The 11,556-nt window shown below is 38.2% G+C and overlaps 1 protein-coding gene across 1 annotated transcript in view; it reads right to left on the bottom strand.

Moving 5' to 3' along the window:
- The window catches only part of DNAJC1 (DnaJ heat shock protein family (Hsp40) member C1), a 223,175-nt gene that overhangs the window by 53,598 nt on the left and 158,021 nt on the right, over positions 1 to 11,556 (bottom strand). The gene's annotated exons all lie outside the window — the stretch shown is intronic.

Raw genomic sequence — 11,556 nt, 5'->3', positions numbered from 1 at the left:
CAGTTCTATAAACATTATTCACAGGTATACAAACATGTGGTAAACAACAGAAAGTACTAGTGTCTCAAAACAGGAAAAGTTCAGCAACACAGGATGGTGGAAATATATCTGAGTACATGAAGCAAGGTGTAAGTTGAAGACATGTATTAAGGCCCTAGAAAATAATAGTATTTAACAAATATCACCCTGTGTTACTGAACTTCTAGTCCTCTAGAGGGAGATGAAGGGTGATGGAAGTCTTACTTTTCTGTTTCCTACCAGCCTGGGCCAACCACACTGCTCCCATCTAGCTCTCAATTCCTACCCAGTTCGCAGGAGTGTCACAACCTGCCCTTATTCTTTTATTTTTTAATTGTGGTAATTATACATAACATAAAATTTGCCATTTTAACTATTCCCCCCCCTTTTTTTTTTGGAGATGGAGTCTCCCACTGTCACCAGGCTGTAGTGCAGTGGTGCAATCTCGGCTCACTGCAATCTCTGCCTCCTGGGTTCAAGCAGTTCTCCTGCCTCAGCCTCCCAAGTAGCTGGGACTATAGGCATGCACCACCATGCCCAGCTAATTTTTTTTTTTTTTTTGTATTTTTAGTAGAGACGGGGTTTCACCATGTTGGCCAGGATGGTCTCTATCTCCTGACCTCATTACCTGCTTGCCTCGGCCTCCCAAAGTGCTGGGATTACAGGTGTGAGCCATTGCACCCAGCCAACTATTTTACTTTTTAAAAATTTATTATTATTATTGTTATTTTTGAGATGAAGTTTCACTCTCGTTGCCCAGGATGGAGTGCAGTGGCATGATCTCAGCTCACTGCAACCTCTGCCTCCCAGGTTCAAGTGATTCTCCTGCCTCAGGCCTCCACAGTAGCTGGGATTACAGGTGCCTGCCACCATGCCTGGCTTAGTATTTTTAGTAGAGACAGGGTTTCAACGTGTTGGCCAGGTTGGTCTTGAACTCCTGACCCCAGGTGATCCACCTGCCTTGGCCTCCCAAAGTGCAGGGATTACAGGCGTCAGCCACCGCACCTGGCCAACTATTTTAAAGTATATAATTTTAAGTGCACCATTCAGTGGCTTTAAGTACATTCATATTGCTGTACAAACCATCACCACTTTCCATCTCTAGAACCTTTTCATCATCCCAAACTGAAGCTCTATACTCATTAAACAATAACCCCCATCTCTCCCTGTCTCCAGTCTCTAGAAAACACATATTTGCATCGTGTCTCTATGGATTTACTTATTCCGGAAATTTCATAAACATGGAATTATATAACATGTGATCCTTTGCTTCTGATTTCTTTGTTAGCATAATGTTTCAGTGTTCAACCCCAGTGTAGCATATACCAGTCTGTTTTATGACTGAATAATGTTCCATTGTACATATATAACATAGCCAATCTAGTGATGAACATCTGGGCTCTTTCCACTTCTTGGCTATTGTGAATTAAAGATGCTGCTCTGAACATGACTGAATGTGTTATTTGTTTAGCATCCATTTCCAATTCCTTTGTATGTATACCTATGAGCAGAATTGCTGGGTCACATGGTAACTTTACGTTTAACTTTTTAAGGAACCACCAACTTATTTTAAAAAGCAGCTGAGCCGGGCGCGGTGGCTCAAGCCTGTAATCCCAGCACTTTGGGAGGCCGAGGCAGGTGGATCACGAGGTCAAGAGATCGAGACCATCCTGGTCAACATGGTGAAACCCCGTCTCTACTAAAACTACAAAAAATTAGCTGGGCATGGTGGCGCGTGCCTGTAATCCCAGCTGCTCAGGAGGCTGAGGCAGGAGAATTGCCTGAACCCAGGAGGTGGAGGTTGCAGTGAGCCGAGATCAGGCCATTGCACTCCAGCCTGGGTAACAAGAGCGAAACTCCGTCTCAAAAAAAAAAAAAAAAAAAAGCAGCTGAGATATTTTACATTCTCACTAGTAACATATGAGGATTCAATTTTCTCCATGCCTTCACATTTCTTATTTTCTGTTGTTATTGTTATAGCAATTCTAGTGGGTTTGCAGTGCTATCTTCTGTGGTTTTGATTTTGATTTCCCCCATGAATGTCTTTTCATGTGCTTACTTACAGTAAATCTTCTTTGAAGAAATGTCTACTAAAATCCTCTGCTCATCTTTCAACTAAGTTTTGTTGTTGTTATTGAGTTGGACTTCTTTATATATTGTGGATATTAATCCCTTATCAGATAGATGATAGAAAATATATCGACCAGGTGCAGTGGCTCACACCTGTAATCCCAAAACTTTGGGAGGCTGAGGCGGGCAGGTCACCAGAGGTCAGGAGTTCAAGACGAGCGTGGCCAACATGGCAAAACCCCATCTCTCCTAAAAATACAAAAATTAGCTGGGCATGGTGGTGGGTTCCTATAGTCCCAGCTTCTCGGGAGGCTGAGGTGGGAGAATGGCTTGAACCTGGGAGGTTGAGGTTGCAGTGAGCCGAGATTATACCACTGCGCTCCAGCCCAGGTGACAACAGTGAGACTGTCTCAAAAAGAAAAGAAAAGATATCATATATGCAAATATTTTCTCCCATTCTGTGGGTTTCATTTTTACTCTCTCTCCTTTTTTTATTTTAGAGATGGGGGTCTCACTATGTTGCCCAGGCTTGTTTTGAACTCCTGGGCTCAAGCAATCCCCCTGCCTCAGCCTCCCGAAGTGTTAGGATTATAGGCCTGAGACACTGTGCCTGGCCCATTTTTACTCTCTTCATGGTATCCTTTGATACACAAAAGTTTTTAATTTTCATGAAGTCTAAGTTATCTGTTTGTTTTTCTTTTGTTGTCGTATCCAAGAAAATTTGCTAACTGCAATGTCAAGAAGCTTTCCTTCTATGTTTTCTTTCAGTAGTTTTATAATTTTAGCTCTTATATCTTTGACCCATTTTTATAAAATTTTCTATATAGTTTAAGGTAATAGTCCAACTTCACTCTTTTGTAAGAGGATATTCAGTTTCCCCACCATTATTTGTGGAAAAGACTGTCTCTTCCACACCGAATGATCTTGGCAGCCTTGTTGAACATTTTTGACCATACATGCAAGGATTTATAACTAGGCTGTCTATTTTATTTCACTGGTCCTTACATCTGTCCATGTGCCAGTACTGTAGCTTTGTGGTAAAGTGCAAAATCAGGAAGTATGAATTCTCTAACTCTGTTCTTGTTCAAGTTTTTTATTTTTTCTTGGGGATCCCTTGAGATTCAATTTTGATGGGGACTGCACTGAATATGATTGCCCTGGGTAGTACTGTCATTTTAATAACATTAAGTCTTCCAATCCATGAACATAAAATACTTTTCCATTTATTTAAGTCTAGGTTTCATAACTGCTGACGTTTTGTCATATTTGTTTTACCTCTGCAACATTCCACTTCTTCATTTCCTATTTAAGCAACAGTAATCTTCTGGTTCTCCTTACTTTGGGAATATTCCTTTTCTGGTTCTGATTCCTCAGTTTCTCTCCTAGATGTTTTTCTTCTATGTGCTTACCTGATTTTAGCTATCCAATGTATGTCAAGGTCCCCAGTAGTTACATCTCTAGTTCTGATTTCTTTATTTTTTTTTGAGACAGAGTTTTGCTCTGTTGCCTACGCTGAAGTGCAGTGGCATGATCGCAGCTCACTACAACCTCTGCCTCCCAGGTTCAAGTGATTCTCCTGCCTCAGCCTTCTGAGTAGCTGGGACTACAGGCATGCGCCACCATGCCCAGCTAATTTTTGTATTTTTTAGTAGAGATGGGATTTCACCACGTTGGTCAGGATGGTCTAATCTCTTGACCTTGTGATCCACCTGCCTTGGCCTCCCAAAGTGCTGGGATTACAGGCGTTAGCCACCACACCTGGCCTCTAGTTCTGATTTCTTAAATTCGACATTAACAATTATCTGCTGAATATTTCCTGATATATGTCCTACTTGTATCATAAACTTGGCACATCCCAAACTGATTACATATCATTCTCTCTGCCAAACTATCACCTCCTAACTGTGCCCCATATTTTTGTTAAGTGTACCTCTCTCCTCCAATCACCTAGTAGGTATTTTTACTTCTTCCTTCCCCTTATTGCATTATCCAGTCAATTGACTTCTTGAATCCTGAACATTCAAGATTTATCCAGTCTCTCCTCTGGTCTCTATTTCTACTAGCTACTTAATTCAGGAATTTATCTCTTACTAAGATGATTGCAAAAATCTTCTAATTGGTACTTCTCTTCCCTTTGATTTTATATACTTTTGCAGTGAAATGTTTCTAATACATGACAATATCACTTCACTGCCTACATATGATTTTAACACTTTAACCTCTCCTTCAAGATCTATGATTTGGCTGCAACCTACTTTTACAAACATGTGTTCTCTTTATCATTTCAAGTATCTTTTGGCCCAGCTGAATTAAATTACTCACTGGCCCTGATAATATGCTTTGAGCAGTTCTGTCTCAAGACTGATTTATTCCTCAGTGTCTGGAATGTTTTCCCCACCCCACTTCTAAATCCTTCATAAAAATCTTTTTTTTTTCCTAGGTGGAAGTAATCTTGTCATCTGCTAAACTGTAATAGTACTTTAAACCTCTCACAAAGTGCACCTCAAAATATGCTTATTTAGCTCTTTGTCTAACCTTTTCAACTAGGTGATATAGTGGCAGTGGTTAAGAGCATGAGTTCTGAAGCCAGTGAAGTGGGTGTGAATCATGGCTATGTCATTTATTAGCTAAGTAGTTTGGGAAAAGTTGCCTTGCCTCTCAGTTTTCTCCTGTGTAAAATGAGGAAAGTAATAGCATCTACCAAATGGAGTTGCTGTGAGAATCAAACGAATTAATACATATGAAGTGCACAGAACAGTACCAGGCACATAGTAGCCACTTAATAAATGTTAGCTAATATTCAGGACAAAATTGAGTGTGTCTTATTTATCACTGTACCACCTACTCACACTGTTTGCCACCAGTAGTTAGATGGCAACTTTTTTATTTAAAAAATTATAACCAACAAAATACTACATAATGTAAAGCATTATACAACCAAATATCAGATTAAGTGGCACAGAAATGTGCTAGTAGAAATCAGATAGGGGAAAGATCATTGTAGGATAAGTTTGTAAGAAAATATTTTATGAAAGAGGGGCTCCCCAATGAAATGGTGTTTAAAAGACCTAATGTGAGAGAAGCAAATAGGATGAACTGATTGGATAATAGTCAGAGTATTAGCAGGCATGAGATAATAAGAGACTGGACTAGGATGGTAGCACTGAGGGATTTCAAGGAAAGAGATGAAAACAGAGAAATAAAGCCAGAATAAATTGGACTTGTAAAACAGTAAGAAGTTTTAGAAAAACGATATATAATTCTGAGTTTATGGTATTGTCAGAATAAGGTACAAGTACAGATACAAGAAAGTTGGGATAATTAAGTTCAGTTTAATCTATGTTGAATTGCAGGTACATTGAATGTCATCTTATGGCAAGGTCCTGTAGACAGCTATAAAGATAAGGTGACAGGTTTTAAAGCTGTAAATTGAGAAGTCCTCAGGATAGGACGAAATGAAATGAGGCAAAAATGAACTGGCAGGAGTAGATATGGAGGATGAATAGAGGATGAATGAGTACAGTTTGTGAGAAAATTCCACCTCTGCCTTCCCATAATTACAGATGGTCTCTAATAAGATTAATAGTCCAATTATCAAAAACTGTCAATGAATGTTCTGATGAGGAATATATATAATCTCAAAAATTGGGAACATCCAGTAAAATCTACCTATCTCTCTAGTGATAATATAACTTTCATGAGAGCAGGGGTTATTATGTTCTCAAATGTATCCCCTGTGCTTAGTTCAGTACCTTACACATAGTAGTCAATATCTTTCTTATCAGTTGAATGAATAAATAAAAAGCAGCAAAAAGTATGATTGTGGGTGAAGAGTATCAATATTAAATACCTAGGATGGTGTGCATATATTAAGTGAAAAGCCAGCATCAGAGATATAAAATACTTGGAAACATATTATTTGGAATTGAGGAAAAATGTCTCATGAATTGAAATTTAAGTTGGAAATGGAGGAAGTATGTGTGATTATTGGAATGGGCTTAATTGTATTCTTCATCACATACATGTATATATTGGTAAGATGATCCAAAACATTTATTTAGCTAATTCTGTAAGCTCAGTGAAGTCCCAGCTTTTAGGTGAAGAGCTAAGTTTTTTATTCAAATCAAAGAATATAGTGCTGACTTCTAATAATCAAAATTGTAGTTTGAATTAGTACATTTCCTTAGAGGTTTTCTTTTCTTTTTTTTCTTTTTTTTTTTTTTTTGAGATGGAGTCTCACTCTGTCACGCATGCTGGAGTGCAGTGCCATGATCTCGGCTCACTGCAACCTCCACCTCCCGGGTTCAAACGATTCTCCTGCCTCAGCCTCCTGAGTAGCTGGGACTACAGGAGCATGCCACCAGGCCTGGCTAATTTTTGTACTTTTAGCAGAGACAGGATTTCACTGTGTTAGCTAGGATGGTCTCAATCTCCTGACCTCATGATCTACCTGCTTCGGCCTCCCAAAGTGCTGAGATTACAGGCGTGAGCCACAGTACTTGGCCTATTTAGAGGTTTTCTTAATGACCTCAAAATTCAGAAATGATATTACAATCTTTTTGTTTTTTTGCAAGAACTCTCACTGTGTCACCTAGAGTGCACTGGCATGATCTCTGCTCACTGTAACCTCTGCCTCCTGCGTTCAAGTGATTCTTGTGCCTCATTGATATGGTTTGGCTGTGTCCCCACCCAAATCTCATCTTGAATTGTAATAATCCCCATGTGTCAAGGGTGGGGTGAGGTGGAGAAAAATGAATCATGGGGGCAGTTTCCCCCATACAGTTCTCATGGTAGTGAATAACTCTCACGAGATCTGATGGTTTTATAAATGGGAGTTTCCTGCACAAGCTCTCTTTCCTGCTGCCATATAAGATGTGCCTTTGCTTCTCTTTTGCCTTCTTCCACTATGATCATGAGGCCTCCCTAGCCATGTGGAACTGTAAGTCAATCAAACCTCTTTCCTTTATAAATTACCCAGTCTTGGGTATGTCTTTATTAGCAGCATGAAAATAGACCAATACACTCAGCCTCCCAAGTAGCTAGGATTACAGTTATGCACCCCTATGCTCAGCTATTTTTTTTTGTATTTTTAATAGAGATGGGGTTTCACCATGTTGCCCAGGCTGGTCTCGAACTCCTGGCCTCAAGCAGTCCACCCACCTCAGGCTCCCAAAGTGCTGGGATTACAGGCATGAGCCACCGTGTCTAGCCCAATCTTACTGTTATTGGAGACAGTACTTCATTTGCGCAGATTTGAGTTATGTAAGGAGACATGAATATTAAGATTTTTAAAAGTACACAGAAAATAATGGCAATCTAAGAAGTTTCAGGCAGAGATACAGCAGTAAAGTGACTATACTGCAATTAAAAACTATTATTCAACTTTGCATTTTTGATCCTATCAATCATTTTGAAACATATGTTGATTTTGAAATCAGTTTGTTTTATATTTAGTTTTCTAATACATCCAGAATAGTCCACTCCCCCAACTCCATTAGAATAGGTTTTAATGATACTATCATTTAAGAGAAAAAATGGCTGTTTTTTAAAAAATAATAGATTTTTGGTTGGGCATAGAAAGTCATGCCTGTAATTCCAACATTTTGGGAAGCCAAGGTGGGAGGATCAATTGAGCCTGGGCTCAATACCAGCCTGGGTAATATAAAAAAACCCTGTCTCTACAAAAAAAATTTTAAAAATTAGGCATGGTGGTGCATACATGTAGTCCCAGCTACCCAGGAGACTGCAGCAGGAGGGCTTCGTGCACACAAAAGGAGCCATTGTTTAGCTGCAGTGAGCCAAGATCATACCACTGCACTCCTACCTAGGTAACAGAGTGTGAAAGTCTGTCTCAAAAATTTTACATGTATATACACAGGTTTTTATACTTCTCTATGGAGAAGATATTATCTGGGTTTGGCAGTTATGTAGATATAAACACAAAAGCCTTCCTAGGTAATATACTCTATTTTGGGGGCTTTTGTTTGTCCTTTCAAGTAGCACTAGTGACAAGATGATAAACTGCAAATCTGTTTGTTGTGTGTGCCATTGCATAGATCCTAACCCTCCATCAAGCAAACTAGAGTGGAAAAAAACATCACTTTCAAGTAGTTAATAAATGGTACACTAAAATTCCTAATTATGATGTCTACATAAATTACCTACAAATTAGAACTTTTTTTGAGACGGAGTCTTCCTCTTGTCACCCAGGCTGGAGTGCAATGGCACGATCTTGGCTCATTGCAAACTCTACTTGCCTCCTGGGTTCAAGAAATTTTCCTGCCTCAGCCTCCTGAGTAGCTGGGATTATAGGCATGCACCACCACACTTGGCTAATTTTTGTATTTTTAGTAGAGATGGGGTTTTGCCATGTTGGCCAGGCTGACTCAAACTCCTGACCGTGTGATCTGCCCGCGTTGGCCTCCCAAAGTGCTGGGATTATAGGCATGAACCACCATGCCTGGCCTAGTTTTTGTATTTTTAATACAGACGGGGTTTCACCATGTTGGCCAGACTGGTCTCAAAATCTTGACCTCAAACAATCCACCCACCTCAGGCTCCCAAAATGCTGGGATTATAGGCATGAGCCACCGTGTCTGGCCTAGGGCATCATTTTCAAATCGGGCTCTAAAAATTAACTAGTGGTACTTACAAGTATAAAATGTTAATTCAATTTTTGTTGACTGTGAAATGTTCCAAGGCAATTATTTTGATGCAGAAAATAATTATAAAAAACACTCTGGTAATCTGACTGAATTAAAGAAACTTTTGAAAAAAGAACCATTTGAGCTTCAGATTTCCTTAACCAGCTCTAGATTAAATTGTAATTTCTAAGTACAATATACATAGTTGAACCAAATTTAGTTATGAAAGATCTATAATGCAACAGCCATGATCCTATTAAAGGTAGATTGGTATAATGATTAAAAGTACTGGGGTCAAATAAACCTCCTTTAGACTCTAATTAATCACTAACTGATAAACTTGTGTAAAAAATATAACTCATGTTAACTCATGAGTAAATTGGAAATAATAATGTTATCTCGGGCGCGGTGGCTCACGCCTGTAATCCCAGCACTTTGGGAGGCCGAGGCGGGTGGATCACGAGGTCAAGAGATCGAGACCATCCTGGTCAACATGGTGAAACCCTGCCTCTACTAAAAATACAAAAAATTAGCTGGGCATGGTGGCGCATGCCTGTAATCCCAGCTACTCAGGAGGCTGAGGCAGGAGAATTGCCTGAACCCAGGAGGCGGAGGTTGCGGTGAGCCGAGATCGCGCCATTGCACTCCAGCCTGGGTAACAAGAGCAAAACTCCGTCTCAAAAAAAAAAAAAAAAATGTTATCTCATATAGTTGATGTAAAGCTTCATCGAGATAGTTTATGTACACTGTCTGTGAATTGAGGGAGTTCATGTACAATGCCTGTCATGTAATAAAAATAAACAAACATTAACTGCTATTATTATCACCGTCTTTTAACTGTGAAGGTAGCTATCTGCTACTTTATTGGAACTGCTTTAGAAAACAATTTTGGGCTCTGCCAAAAATCATTTAATATGACAAAAAGACATAAAAGGTTTAAAGTTTCCTCAATATGGTTGTCCAGGTATCTGGACCATTCCTGTGGCTGAATGCATCTGTAGATAAGGTGTTACTATGTTTAAAGAAATAAAAGACCAGCATGAAAATATTTACATATGCACAGGTATTAGAAATATAAGTATTTACCAAAAGGAGTTGATAAAGTACCAAGTAGAGCCTCTAGCATGAAAACTTTTTAAAATTGAAATAGAATATTCAGCAGATAGGTATAAAAGCAAATTAGACACAGTTATGAAGAGAATTAGTGAGATGGAAAACAGAAAATTTAAAAGCCAGCCAAAATGAGGTTAGTATTAAACACTACATGCCAAATATCAAAGTGTTTTATATTTACTGATTTAATTTTCCCAACACCTACTATTATCCCCATTTTACAACACAAAATAATGAAAGTAGTGTTATATCCATTTTAATTTCAAAAATAAACGTTTCCATATTAAAGAGAAAAGACAACTGGATTTTTTTTTTTAAACTCTGTTTTCAGTTCTTAGATAGGAGAGGTAATAACTAAGAATGCTGCTTGAAGGTGTCAAGGACAAATAGGAAGCTTCTATGATAATGAGATATACTTTTTTCACATAATATAGTTACCAGAAATAAATATGTATTACTCCTAGGTCTTTTCCCCTTTTTTAGCTGTTTGGCTCTTACTCTTCAATATTCAGCTCATTTCTTTTTCCTTAGGTGTCACTTTGGATACATGCATTGTTTTACTTTTACATTCACATTGTGTTGCAAGCATTGTCACTTCCAGACTGTGTACTCTTCAATGTTCAGCTCATTTCTTTTCTCTTAGGTGTCAATTTGGATATATGCATTATTTTACTTTTACATTCATATTTGTAAACATTGTCATTTCTAGATTGTGTGCTTCTAGGAAAGAATCAGCAACGTAATCATAAAGAGGTCCCACAGTTAGAATTCAGCAATTTTTGTGACTTCAAAATATCAAACATTTATTTTCTCTCAATTTTCTTCTTTTTAAATTAATAATAATTGTACATATTTATGGGGCATTATGTGATATTTTGATACATGCATATATGTATTAAATCAGGGTAATTAGGATATCCATCACCTGAAAAATTTATCATTTCTTTCTGTTGGGAATATTCCAAATCTTCTCGTCTCGCTGTTTTGAAATATAAAACAAATTACTGTTAACTGTGGTAACTCTATTATGCCATCAAACACTAGAACTTCTTTCTGTCTAACCGTATTTTTGCAAGTACTAATCAACCTCTCTTCATCATCCCTCCTTCCTACCTTTGTCAGCCTCTGATAACTATCATTCTACTTTCTACCTTTGTGAGATAAAGTTTTTTAGCTGTCACATTTGAGTGAGAACATATAATACTTGTCTTTTTGTGCATGGCTTATTTAACTTAATATGATGTCCTCTAGTTCCATCTATGTTACTGCTTGTAACAGAATTTTACTCTTCTTTTATGGTTGAATGATATTCCATTGAGTGTGTATCCATATATATATGGACAAACACACCATTTTCTTTATCCATTCATCTCCTAATGGATACTTACGTTGATTTTGTATCTGGGCTATTGTGACAATTAGTGCTATAAAAATGGGCATGCAGATATCACTTTGATATACTGGTTTCCTTTTTTTTGGATACATACCCAGCAGTAGGATTGCTAGATCATATGGTAGATCTATTTGTAGTTTATTTGAAGAATGTCCATACTGTTTTCCGTAGTGGTTATACTAACTTTCTCACCAATAGTGAACTATTAGTTATTCCCTTTCTCTACATCCATCCTTGTTTTGTCTTCTGGATAACAGCCATTATAACTGGGGTCAGATTATATCTCATTGTGGTTCTGATTTGCATTTCCCTGATGAT

The sequence above is a fragment of the Sapajus apella genome, unplaced genomic scaffold (assembly GCF_009761245.1).
Source record: "Sapajus apella isolate SASKATOON/1434 unplaced genomic scaffold, GSC_monkey_1.0 scaffold53, whole genome shotgun sequence".
Lineage (NCBI taxonomy): Eukaryota > Metazoa > Chordata > Mammalia > Primates > Cebidae > Sapajus > Sapajus apella.
Note: the sequence above shows the minus strand (reverse complement) of the source record. Positions and strands in the feature narration are given on the sequence as shown.